The sequence below is a fragment of the Mytilus galloprovincialis genome, chromosome 11, assembly GCF_965363235.1.
Source record: "Mytilus galloprovincialis chromosome 11, xbMytGall1.hap1.1, whole genome shotgun sequence".
In the NCBI taxonomy this organism is placed as follows: domain Eukaryota; kingdom Metazoa; phylum Mollusca; class Bivalvia; order Mytilida; family Mytilidae; genus Mytilus; species Mytilus galloprovincialis.
Window position 1 is genome coordinate 49,853,859 of NC_134848.1, and position 14,571 is coordinate 49,868,429.

Genomic DNA, 14,571 nt, shown 5'->3' on the forward strand with positions numbered 1-14,571 from the left:
GACCTTTTGTTTTCCATATAATAAATATTACCAATAATTGTTAAGTTTTAGGTCGACGGGTTCAAACAGACAGATTTGAAAGCAGAGAAAACTGTGTATCTTATACATTATGACACTTTTATAAAGTGTTTGCCCAATAAGTATTGCATTCGGCCCAATATATCTAAATAGGTGAAACAGAAGTTCAGTCGTAATGCATTATTGATAATTCTAATGAAAACAATATTTGTATTAGAGGGAATGATATTTCAATTTTTATACTTGAAGGTCGTAAAGGAAGAAAAGCGGCAGAAGTAACCCCTGCATGTGCCGCAGCCACGGCAGTTGCTCAAAGTATGAATATTAAAATGACATTTAAATTGTAATACTTGCTGTGATCACATTTTAAAGTTGTTACAATTACAATGCTAACATGTTTGCCCTATTAGAATTATGTTTAAAATGTTATATTTCTAGTTGAAACACTATAACATTGTAAGAAAAATAGTTCAATCTTTATATAATTGCAATGCTTGAATTTTTGCCCTATTATGATTATGTTTGAAATGATATATTTCTATCGGTAACATTGTACAATGTCTATAGATTTATTGAAAACATTATAGATAATCTCAGAATGATATTTGAAAAATTCTATTATAAGGTGTTTGTGGACAGGGAACATCAGGTGGATCCAGAGCTCAAGGTATGTTTATTTCAAGTATATGTGTATTGTAACAATGAGAATGGTAATGCAGATTATGTACAAAACAACTACAACCCGACTGAAGACCAAAATACCGCCGAAAACACCAACGGGACTTTATTACAGCATTAAAAATACCGCACCCGGAGGCGTGCTTCAGCTAGCCCCTGAACAAAAATGACTAAAATGCTAACAGCACCGAATCTTGATATGTTTTCGATTCCCATAGTAGTATCATTATCGTAGTATTGTTTGTTTTCCCATTTAAAAAGTCTTGGAATGTTTGTAAATTCTGAAAATGATAAATGCTTGCTTTTTAGCCATTATGATATTAGAATTATGTTTGAAACGTTACATTTTTTATTTTACATTTTGAAATTGTTAGAATAATAGTTCAATCTTTATATAATCTTTATAGTTTGACATTATAAGAATGATATTTGAAGTATTCCTTTTGAAGGTGGTGGTGGAAAGAGAACTTCAGCAGCAACCAGGGCCGCAGCCGCAGCCGCCTCATGTATGTTTACTAGTATTTAAATAATATTTTATTCGTACTAATAACATTTTAAAATTGTTAAAATGAAAGTTCAATCTGTATATGTCAAGTGCGAACATGTTTGCCCTATTAAAATTGTGTTTTGAATTTCATGCTACTGTCGAGGTTTGGCTAGGTATAAAGCAAGGTGTAATTCACCATTTTCTAAACCATGTTTAATCATCAATTTTCTAAACCAGATTTAATCGGGATAAGTCGAGAATAAGACCGTAGTAACCACTTTCAGCTTCAATTTCCGTCAGAGCTCGGTTTTTTTTCTTCTTTTACTCCGTAATTAAAGAATTATGTTTTTAATGGTAACATGTTGAATTGTAGGAGTAAAAGTTTAATCTTTATACAATCTTAATAGTTTAATGAAATGATACTATTTTTTTTCTATTTCAAGCGAGTGGTGGAAGGCGTTAAATTGATATACAGATAAAGACACTCAAACTATTAAATCAGGTTGTATTCCTATTACATGTATTACTTAATGTGTTGGCAAAATTAATAAAATAGAGACAAAGTAGTCTTTCAAAAATGAAAAATCCACCCAAAAAAGAAAAGACAATAACTTAATCGTAAAACAAAAATGAGCGAGAATTTAATCATGTGTTTCTGTCTTTTAAACAAATAATGGAACCTTCGAATGAAAATAGTTCAGTTCTTAACTAGTAATACCTCATCTGTTCTGATGTTTCCCTTATGGATTAAATGTATGAAAACTATAGAATCCCCCAAGATATACATTAGTAACTCATATCTTATTTCGTTCATTGCAGGTTTGACTAATCACTATGATGACTATAAACAGACAAAAAGATCAAACCGTTTTAATAAACCCCTAACAAAAGTTAATAGTTGTAAAGCATTGTTTTTTCTGCCAAGTCCCACTCCATTTGAATATCTGCCAAATGAACAGGGGAATGACGGGGAAGATTGTAAGAGTCAAGGACGGGCGGTGTTTTATCTTTGAATAGAAAAGTTTGAATAGGATGAGGGAAGAGAGATTAATTGGTAAAGTGGGTGAAGTTTGGGTTGTGTGAGATACGGAAGGAGTAGAGTAGTGGCTGTTCCGAAATCATCAATATGATTTTATTGTGTGTCGTTTCTTTTTTGTATAATCGTTTATAATGACTGTGTACGTATATCAATGACATGCCGTTGGTTTGGTCGTTTGAGTTTGTTAGCATTTTTCATACCGGATCTTTTTATTGCTTTCAATTTGGTATGAGTGTTTTTCATTGTTAAATGTCGTTGGTCTAATGTTTATTTTCTATCATCTGCCTCGTTTAGTCTCTAGTGGATATTATTAACATTGGTTATTATCCCAATTTTTCTGATTTTGATAGCATTAATATAAAACTGGCAATTTTTCTGGACCATGCCAATGATATTCAATGAAACTATAGCTTTGAATATTCACCAACACTTTGCACATGCATCGATCAATGTTCAACTACATACCAATTTTACATTCAGAACATTATAATACAAACGTTGGCATGTAATTGTGGTTATTGTTTTCTCAGATGTTAGTTCTCTGTTCAATGACTTAAGATCACCTTAATTTGTGAATTTGATATTGCTATTTCATATAATTGCATATTCATGTATTTTTCTGCCTGTATATTGTATAAAAGTAATGGTGTGATCCCGAGTAAATGATTACACTTACCCAAGACGTTGATTGGTCTTCAGTCTCTGGTTGTTGCAAGATTGTCTCCTTGGTTTTCTGTATAGTCGTTTGCTAATATGGTTACAGGAAAGAGAGAGAGAGGGCATCATGAGATCGTGCCACTTCCGGCAGGGTCTGGCTTAATACCAACGAATACTACACTCCCCCCCCCCCCAGCTTTATATTTTTGTTGTACGTTTATAATCTTTTTTATGATTTTCGTTCCAAAATTGATATACCAATAAGGGTGAATTTTCCGGATGGGCCCCCTCAGATGAGAGGGGCCCAGATTAGACAAAGGTACTACTTCTATTTGTTTGGGGCCACTAAATTAAGTAAACCCTGTTTGTATTTACAGCCAGTCTCTTACCCCTTCTCGCAACGATCCCAGTCACTTCAACCCCTTTGTGATGCCCCCTTGATTAGGTGGGGCTTGTGTGTTATTTTGACAAGAAAATAATAAGAAAATAAACTTAAAAATAACCTTCCTCTCTGGACAGATTTTAAAAATTATATACACATATTTACAACTGTTTTCCCTACCTACACCCTATACAGTGCCCGTGCATTGCTGGTGGTGGCCTCCAGCAATGCCCAAAGGTTGTCCCCTGACCTAAACGCCAGCAGCCCCATTGCCACCTCGGCAATATACTGGGGATGCCCATAGGTATTGTTGGGCACCCATGACGGCCTGAAATAGGGGGCATCACTCTCCAGTAGGATCCTTTCCAGAGGGAGGGACGACACCGCTTGCCCTTGTTCTTGGTAGAAATTGTTGACCTCCCCCGTATACCCGGAATAGGCATTTGAGAATGCATCCCTCCAACGAATGGCCTCCTGCATTCCCCCGTCAAAACAATGAAGGTGGATACTCTGCTGAGGGCCACCCTCTCCCGGACTGTGGTGAGGACTTTCAGGTGTGCCTTCACACTATGGCGATCCTCGGGAGCCCCTCTAATGTGGAGAATGAGGGGAACCTCTGGCCTCCCCTTGCACAGGTTCAGAACCCACCTTAATGTGCTTACTTGCCTCTAAAGGGGTGGGTCCCGCTGGCTTTGGTCCAGCCCAACTTCTATGGCCCTCACCCCAGGCAACCCCACCAGCTGTTCCATCTTGGGAAATGAACTATCGTCAAGCTGCTGGTCCTTTTTGGGGTGAGCTCCTATGGCCGGGACCCAGGGTGATACTCTAAGGGGTTCCTGCAATGCCCATGCAGATGGCCATGTCCCTGGGTCACAATGGACCATCACACCTCCAACCAAGTCCACTAGGTTTCTGGGGGGAGGGGAGGCGTATCTCGATGAACCGTTGTCGGTCCATCCTTCCATTCATCCTCCACTGCCTCTACCTCCGGTCCAAATGGAAGTGGGAGTCGAATGCAGGTGGTGTGGGGCCTCCAACTGCACCTTTGGTTTCCACCGAAATTTTCTTCCCTGGAGGGGAGTCGGAGGGAGACCTAAGAGGATCTGTTCCCCCTCTGCCTGCCCTAGCTCGCCTGCTGGGGACCCTGTGGCTGCCCTGGGTCCTTTCAACCTAAACATTCCCCTGAAGGTCTCTGCTCTATCCCCAGCTCACCCATTATGGCTGCCTGGAACCTCCAATCAATGAGGGCTACAGGAGAGTTGATCGGTGCTGTAGAGAAGTAAGGGGGAACTTCCAGACACACTTCTTCCATCTGGTCCTGGACAGCCTGCCCAATGATGTGGGGTCGGGTGATTGCCAGTCTGTTGATGTGGGTCACCGAATCTTCTAAATCCGAATCCACTAACATCCAGGCCTGAGCTTGTAATGATGCTACCCTGATTGGTGCAAGGGAAGTCCTTGCTGACCCTGTTGGTTCCCCAAATACTTCATATGCTCCAGCATCACATGTTGCTGAATATTCAACGCTCTTATGGGGCAACCCTGGATGGTGCACCTCTGCAGGGTGGGGAGGTCGCTCTCCCTTGATGTATCAAATTGGGGTGCCCTCTGGCCGGACATCCCAGTCTCCCTCAGCACGTAATCCTGCTGGAGTCTCCTTTGGCTGGTAGATCCTTGAGGTGTCCTCTGGCCTGACACCCCAGTCTCTCTCAGCCTGCAGTCCCGTTGGGGTGTCCCTTGACTCGACACCCCAGTCCCCCTTGCCTGACAGCCTCCCTGGGGTGTCCTATGGCCCGACACGCTAGTCTCTCTTTGTGAGTTATTGTTCTGGGGTGTCCTCTGTCCTGACACCCCTGTCCCAGTGGACGTGTAGTCACGTTGGGGTGTCCTTTGCAACGACACCCCAGTCTCGCTCCTTCCTCCTCCCTGGTATGAATTCTGTGCGGACACCCTCTGCTCTACCCCTTGCTCCGGACTGGGGTGTCCGCCTGTTTGACATCTCGAAGTGCCCTCTGAAGCCTGGCTGTTTCTACAGCTTGGCGTTCTTTCTGCCTATTTCTTCTCTTTCTTTCCTGCGTCGTCTCTTTCCTACCTTGAAACCCCCTACCCAGTGGAGGCGCGCTGTGAGCATCCCGGTCGGCTGGAATGCCCACAGGGGTGTCCCTAGCCATCGGGACAGCGACCCCTGGAGTGCTCCTGGAAACGGATCAGCGGCTCCTTCCTCCACTGGGGTCTCTAACTGTTCCCTCCCTACTACCTGACCGAGCCCTGGAATTATGGCTCCCATCTCTGGTGCTCCTAACTACCCCAGAACCCCACTTTTAACTCGTATCCCAGCCTCTGGGGAGGAGTCCCCGTGGTCCCCAGAGATGGCTTTTCCTGGGACCTCAGCTTCCCCTTCCTGGCCCGTTGTATCTCCCTGGCTTAGGACATCCTCTTCAACTGAGGGGATCCTATCTTGGTGTCGTCCCCTGGGGCTTACCTCTCCCTGCTCTTTCTTCTCCTCGGCAGCATAACTCCTCTTCGGGCTGCCTCCAGTACTCCCGTCGTCACTGGACATCTGTCTTCCCTGCAAATGCAAAAAAATACAACATTTTGAGGGCCCAACTTATTTACATCTGGCCTCGTCATTCAATATAGCAGCTATCTAATTAGATACTCAGGTAGGTAAATAGTTGCCTTCATATGTACAATATCTGAAACTATTTACAATGACTTAAAAACTCCTTATGTACAACAGCATCATTATAGCACTCTATTCTGAACCCTTCCTACGGGCTGACCTCCGCAGTCCAATAGGGTTCAGACTAACTTGCGGTGGATCTGGTTTATTTTTTTTTTATCTTACAACCAGAGCATATGTAGTCCTGGTTCTCCCACTCTCTCACACACCTGCCATGGTACCACTCACTGCACTTGTCACAGGAGATCATAAACTCTCCTGTATAAAGTCCTCAGCAAGTGCAGTACAGTGCCCCAGTACTTCCTGTTGAGGCATTTGTTTTCCTGCCTTCAGTTGATTGTAAGGTGGGGCACCTGGTTCACCCCGACAGGATCTTGAACACTATCTTGTGAAGGGGTTACTGGTTTATAAGGTTGCATTGCTTGCCCCCCCCACCCACCCACCCCATTTTGAAGCTCTACTATTGCCCGATTGACCCATGCAGGTAGCTCCCTATCCCTACACAGCTTTAAACGGTCGTGGTTCACCGTGGTGAGGGCTTTCTTCATTTTTACCTTATACAGGTAAGGTGAGATTCTTTCTAGGATGACCCCTGGTCCCCTTCACATAGGGTTTAGCTTCTTGCACTTTCCTGGCAGTGAAGCTGTGTCCAGCTTATATATAACGTCCCCTACCTTGTACTGATGGGCAACTACCCTAAGATCGTAGGCTTGCTTAGCTCTAAGCTGGGAGGTTTTGAGGTTTTCCCTCGCAATTTCATGGGCAGACCTTTGTTTATTTATTGATCAATAAACAACAACAACCAACTCCTTTAATGCTACAGATGTATTTTTTTATTATTATTTCATTTTTATTCAATAACAAATACTTCTGCTTCGGGTAACCCGTCCTTCTGGTCTGCAGTTATCAGAGGTAAACAAAACAATAACAACACGACTGGTACCCTGGCCCTTATGGGTCATGTGATCCACGTCGTCTTGAAAATACGAAAAACAACAAATACTCAATACTACGCAAAAACAGGAGTTCTACTGCGCTGCAAAACCCCTGTAATGTTATGTTATATTCTTTACCAGAGTATTACACAACAAAAAACGATCGGCAAAGGTTTCTCCCGAATCCTTTTCCGCGGGAAACACTGTTGAAGCGAACTTCGCCTCAAATCACAAAATGAGCTCTTTATTGCAATGCACCACGCAAATAAGTGCTCGCAGCGCCAATGTTGTGATCCCGAGTAAATGATTACACTTACCCAAGACGTTGATTGGTCTTCAGTCTCTTGTTGTTGCAAGATTGTCTCTTTGGTTTTCTGTATAGTTGTTGCTAATATGGTTACCGGAAAGAGAGAGAGGGGGCATCATGGGATCGTGCAACTTCCAGCAGGGTCTGGCTTAATAACAACGAATACTACAGTAAGGATAACACATTTCGATAATCAGTATTTTAAACAAAGTTTTATTTCCACACTTTTATAATATTTTTTTTTATTAATTCTGTATACGGTTCATTTCTCACCGCGTTGGGACCATAGAGGTTAAATAAAATACTTTTGAAGCTAAATGGTCGGTCTCTAAATGTATGTTTTTTTTTATATATGGACATGAATAGTATACTGGACAATGCTGAAATAAAGAAATACTGATACCGACCTTTATATTTCAATAAAAAGAGATAGGAAATATATAAACAATATATCAAAAGATTAAACCCCTATCAACTCACCAATGCACGATTGATCCTTTGAAAAAAAAGTGTCCGTGAAATACATGTTCAAATAGGCAGATAATCTTGAAGAAAATCTTTAAACTTATGTCATCAATTTTGGACGGTAAGCTGCGATTGGTTCATATAGTACCACGTGTTTATCCCCGTTAAACCATCAGACACATATGAAAACCTATAAAAAAGATTTTTTTTAAATCCAAAATATATGCTTATATACAATGTATATCTAATAACATGACAAAATCCATTTTTGGTAACATTTCATTCACTAATGAAATAGGAAATTCATGCTTTTGATACATTTATATTGTTATGGAATTACCCGGGCTCCGTGTTGGAGGCCGTACATTGACCTATAATGGTTTACTTTTTTAAAATTGTTATTTGAATGGACAGTTGTCTCGTTGGCACTCACACCACATCTTCCTATATCTAGTTGAATTCGTATATATAGAATTCATATATTTGGCAGAAGACGTATGATTTGTAAAAAAAATCCAAAGGGAGATTGGGGGGCTGCAATAGTACATCCTGCATTTTATCAATAAAAAAGAATCAATTCTGTTATTTTGAATTTATCCCTCCCCCCATTTTCATTTTTTTTCCAAAGAGAAATAAAATGTTAAATATTTTTGTATACGTTACTTATTTGCATAGTTGCATTTTTAGTCTCAAATGTGTACAACATTTAATTTTATCTTGAAATGGGTTTTTTGTATTCAATTATTAGATTCTTTTTTTCAGAAACTTTTCTCGGCTGACGGAAAGTGAAAACAAAATAGTGTTTCAATTTAATAGATATAGGAAGATATGGCCAGTAAATTTCTAAAATGTTTAATATTTACCTTTTCTAAATGCACAATGTTCCACTTCTCTCTCGAAACGTCGTAGAAGTCAGAAACAAAACAATGGTAACAAATAAACAGGCAGGAAACATCATACCGTATAATTTTTTCTGCATTTGTAGGATATCGTCTCGGACCTTGACCTGACTTCTCGTGCAGAAAAACTAACCGGCATTGTCATGAGTGTATCTTATACATATTTCTATGTTTTTGTAAAGTGATTGTAAACAATGTCTTTTTTAAATACGAAAAACAATAGTACGAACTCGTGCTAAAAAATAATATCAGTTTAGCACACAAGTGTATAACAAGTAATTTGTATGAGTATTCAGAGCGTGTAAGTGAATGAAATACCAACAGGTATGTAACACTACCAATCACTTGTACACAATTCAACCAAATGAAAATGAAGAAAGTTCAAGTGGTGTGAATACCAATTAGATTTTCAATAATTTTCTAATTTTGTTTTGGACTAGTAGAATAGTTGTCATTATTATTCAAACAAACACAAATTTACAAACGGCACAAACGTTTACAATGTTGAACTTCAATATATAGTAGCTATCTTATACCAATTATGTGCAATATATTTGTTTGTATACTGCAATCAGCTATTTTACTATACAGATAAAGCTATACGTATTAACGTTAGCTTTATACGTCAATGACCTCAACTAACCTATAAGCCCCAACTTCTTACCGGAACTACTATATTTCATCAACAACGTCACGTCACAACAATGACAACGTGTAGTAACAATGGTCAAACTTCTATGGATTTAAACTTATTATGTCTTCAAATTGGTAATTTATATACCATGTTTATTAAATGTTATTAATTAAGTTCATTTTTCCTTTCTTATTCCTTAAAATGTCAATGTCCTACCGCCTGGACTACGGTCATAGGGAAATACCCCAAAATTGTACCCCAAACTTTTTTTCAACAATATTTGTTACATATGTTTTGTTTTTTTTTTTATTTTTTTTTTTATTTTTTATCGATTTCAGTATAAACACAATATACGTATAGTGTCTTGAAATATGAAATGTATTTGTATTCGGCACGAAACAGCGGAAATGCTCGGTAGAACCTCGCATTTCCCCCGTTTCTAAGCCTCATACAAATAAATGTCATAGTTCAAGACACTATTCGTATATTGTCTAAATCACGTATTTGTTACGAATACGTTATGTTTTGCAGATGTAATAACCTCAAAATTGCCTGGGGCAAAAAAGAGGTTATTGGTTAGTGTGCCCTGGTTCCAAATGACGTGAAGTCATTGCGTCCTTATCGACAATTGATATTACTTTTGTGATAAAAAAATAAGATTCTTCCTGTTTTGCTTCTGTTATCTTTTCTGCAGATCTTAGATATGTGATCAATAGATTAAACATGTCTTTTCCATATTGGCCCTGGTATATCCCTCGACCAATTTCGGCCTTCGGCTAAAGCAAATGGTCTATATGGGAGTTTCGGTATGATACCTGGACCAATATGAAAAAAGAGCATGTTATTATCTATACATATTCACAATTTCATTACATAAACAAGGGTAATATAACAGTGTATAGTCTGTTCAATTAGCATTTTTCACCAAGTTGAACGTATTAATTTTTTTCATTGGATTTTTAAATCTTCCGCTGGATGTAAAGTCCTAGATCATGACCTTTGTTGAGACCTCAAAATGGAATATATCGTTGAAACGTCTAACATACTAGTTATTGCAAAATGTTCTAGGATTCGTGGACGCAATAAAGTAATTTGTCAAGTTCAGAGATGTTTATGTGTACAACATAAATAAATAATTTGAAGGTACACAGGTAACTAAACATAATGGGATAATGGATTTTATTTATTGTTGAAATCCGTATGGTGACCCTCAGCTATTAACTTCTGCTTCATTTGGTCTCTTATGATGAGTTGTCTCATTGGCAATACGGTGTAAAATGGGATATAAGTCATGAAACGGAAAGTTCATGTACAAAATACGATAAACTGGTAAGGTTATATCTGAGTACAACTAATACAGTTAAATTAACCTGAATGCAAACGAAATTTTTTACCAGCATTTAAATCAACCTGCTCGTTCCATTGCTTCTATAACAGAATCGAAAAAGTATACCACAGGACTATTAATCCTCATCTTGCAACGCCTCTCCGTAGACAAAAAGGGGACTACTGGATTAGACTATTGGAAAAGAGGGACGAAAGATACCAGAGGGAGATTCAAACTCATAGATAGAAAATAAACTGACAACGCCATGTGTAAAAATAAAAAGACAAACAGGCAAGTAATAGTACAGAAGACACCACATAGAACACCAAATACTAAGCAACACGAACCACACCAAAAACTTGGGGTGATCTCAGGTGCTCCTGAAGGGTATGCAGATCCTGCTCCACATGAGGCACTTGTAGTGTTGCTTATGTTATTAGAAATCTGGTAAATAGTCTTATTCGGTAGGTCACATTCGTGAAAAGGGAAAGGATATTTTAGTTACGACATAAGGAACATATCCGATATCATCTGTGAAACGGTCAACCAACTCGTGATGTCGTCCGTAAAATTGACGAAGGGATGATTTCAACTTCACCATTTGGAACTCCTTGTTTAATAACTTCCCTCGTGAGAAGCAATCCTCTATCAAGGAAATCAGGATACGAAATACAAACCCGGGAATATCGTATCTATTGGGAGATATATACTTTGTATGCAGGCGCTGGAGTATTGCTACATAGAAATGGAAAGTTCACAGTTGGAAAGCTTAAATCATCTCTTTTGTCGTAAAGTTTTGTTTTAACCAACTCTCATTGTCAATTTCTAGATGTATGTTTAGATATGAGGCCGACTTAACTGTATCTATTGTATCCTTTATCTGTAGTTCGATGGGATAGATTCGTTCAACATTGTCACCAAATTTTGTATTATTTAGCGAGAGAACATCATCTATATAGCGGAAAGTAGAGGTAAAGGATATTTCTAACTTCTTATCTTTTTCTACGAAGTTCCTGTATGAAGTCAGCCTATTGATCATAAAGAAACAAGTCGTCAAGATGGGGGCACAACTGTTTCCCATTGGAATTCCGACAGTCTGTTGAAAGATACGTCCTCCGAACGTAACAAATGTGTTGTCTATCAAGAAATCAAGCATCTTGATAATGTCAGTTTCAGAGAATTTTTTGTATGAATCAGAGTGATCCTTTACAAAGTAGGATTTAAAGGGCTAAAGGGTCACAGACAGCCTTCTCGATCTCCTCCTTTAAAAAATTTCGTTAACAAGAATATATTTCTTAAGACAAATATTAGTTTTACAGATATGTGTTTAAACATGTTACCTTGATCTGATGTATAAAGCCCTTATCAACTGATTGTTTTCTTAAGCTGTATAGGTACACCATATTCCAAGGTTAAGAGGAGATTTAGTTCCTGGGAACTAGTTTAACCCCGCCATATTCTGTATGTCCCTGTTTAAAGTCAGGAACCTATAATTCAGTGTCATTTCGTCACATTTGGAGAGTTGTCTCATTGGTTATCATACCACATATTCTTATGTAAATATTTATTTAATTGAATCTTCTTACACAGCTTGATTTACCTAAGGGACATTATGAGTGTGTATTATCCTGAATAGCATATCTATGTTTAAGATCTAAAAATGTTTTAATACCGTTCATCAAAGTTAATGAAATCATTTTCGATGTCATGATATTATAAATAAGAGAAACAATGTTTATACTTTAAAATATTGCCTAATTTTACTGATTGTGTTTATTGGTGTATAATGCATTGATACCAAATTGTCAAATATGAATATCAAGAGATGTGGTATGATTGCAAATGAGGAAACGATTCATAAGTATTGAAGGAGGGTGGTAGAAAACAATTATAAGCCACAATACGGCCTTCAACAATGCTAAAAAAAGCTATACTTTATACTCGGTTTTAAAATCCAACTAATGTAAACGAGAAAATAACGGCTTAATTTATAACAAAACAGTTCAGGAAAATCCGAAAAACATGCACTTATGACCAACACTGAACATGTACTACAGGATACTGGTTTGTGTCAGCCATGTAAATATGTAGCACGTTAAACGTGTGTGTAAGAGCTTAACCAACCCTAACCTGGGCCAGTGATACAGCTGCGCGTTATAAAAACAAACTATTAAAACCAGTTATAATTGGTTTTACTCAAATCAACGGCGCAAAGGCCTCAAAACCACAACCATAACTGATATACACAATGTAAAAAGTGCATGCAGTTACTAAACACTTGTTAAATCAAAATGTTTGCAAAAATTTTGATGACTTCAGGACGATTGTCATCTCTAAATTCTAAAGTTAAATTACATTCAACTGCACCTTTATTGAATATATACAATTGTCGTTAAATAACCAGATTGAAATCAAGTCCGTCGTTAAATTTGACATTATAACTGACAGTTTATTCAAATCTTCTGTACATGTTTGTGCAAATATTATTATTTTTTTCCTGTTACAAAACTGTTTGACTACGATGGTGCTATGTATGCAATCTTTTAGTTACACGCTATAATCTCCTCGCACCGTATATATATATAGAAGGGTGAATTGTAATACGAAAGATTGAATAAGTATGCAATAGCGTATGCTCTCTATTTAGCTTACTTTTGGTGTTTAGTGGACTGTTCCTTTACGTTCTTTATTTGTGTTGTACTTTGTCATGGTCTTTCCTATATATTCAACTTATGGTTTTTGATTGTCTCTTTGGTAAACTTAATAAACATTAGAATGAGATGCAATATGATTTGTCAATGCAACAAACAACTCGTCACTAGAGAACAATTTTCTTTTCTTTAACATGCAGACTGGTTATGATAGTTTTTTTTTAAGTAGCATGAAACCGATGGTTAAAATGGTACTTATCTAAATTCTTCATATCGTTAAATAAAAATGTTATGGTAACAGTATTGCCAACGCTAAAACATTCCCACAGCTGTACTTATTGCATCACTTTTGAATCAGTTTCAAAAAATTAGAAATTTACGGAATATCTTCTTGACTTGGTACAGACATTTTAAAATGTCGAAAATGGTGGATTTATAGCGCAAAACCTCTCCCTTGTAAAACTGTCGCATCAAATTTAATAAAATTGATAATGATTAGAGAGCCTGTTTGGCACACGACCAACACGCAGGGATTGATCTTCTGATGCTCATTTATAAGAGAACGATACCAAAAGTGACACATTATTGTCATCCCGAGAAGATGTCTCCCTTATAACACGTGCTTAGCTAATATCAATTTAAGTGTAGACGAGTACGCTATCACGAGATTCTCATGGCAGTCATCATAATAAACAATTACTGACGTTAAAAATATTAGATATTGAACAAGTGCAATTTTGTTGTTGGGGTAAAAAGAACGTTTCAGTGAAAATGATTGAAATCAGATAAACTTTATTTAAGCATAAATATTCAATAGATACAAATAAAATGTATCGATGTATAATCTACTTTGTTGTTTCTGATTTATAACATACAAGCTAACATATTACATTTTACTTTTAAAATTACGACACAACTTAGGAGTAAATTAAGATATTATATACTTTGATGTGACAGATGAATATTTTTGATGCAAATGCTCGAAACTTAACATTTTGAAAGCCGATAAAATAAATGAAACTGTACGGTCGTCTATTAATTACTTCTTTTAAGGTGGTACCTAACACTACAGGGAGATAACTCTGTAAAGTCAGATAAACGTTTTAATTACGTTGTGTTGTTAAGGGAATATTGAGCTTCTCAATGACCAAAATTGGTGTTTGTCAAACTGCTATATAACAGACAACTTTAAGGTGATGTGTAAACGGCAGAATACATAAATTATTCAATACGCCCTCGTCCTGAACATGCATGAAATATTTGCCATTGGACGTTAAGAAACCAACAATCAATCCAATACGTCCGAATTGTTAAAAAGAAATATAGTATGTACTTTTTCTGATAAAATGGTTGGTTCAAAATTTTTGAATTTTTTATATTCTCTTTAAATATGTCAAAGTAAATACTTA

General features: G+C 37.6%; 1 long non-coding RNA gene across 1 annotated transcript; it reads left to right on the plus strand.

The window, feature by feature from the left end:
- Positions 1-220: 220 nt before the first annotated feature.
- Positions 221-1,688, plus strand: LOC143051519 (uncharacterized). Its single transcript, XR_012970820.1, has 4 exons — positions 221-333; positions 644-685; positions 1,146-1,202; positions 1,627-1,688. It is a non-coding gene; the product is annotated as an uncharacterized LOC143051519 (long non-coding RNA).
- Positions 1,689-14,571: the final 12,883 nt, after the last annotated feature.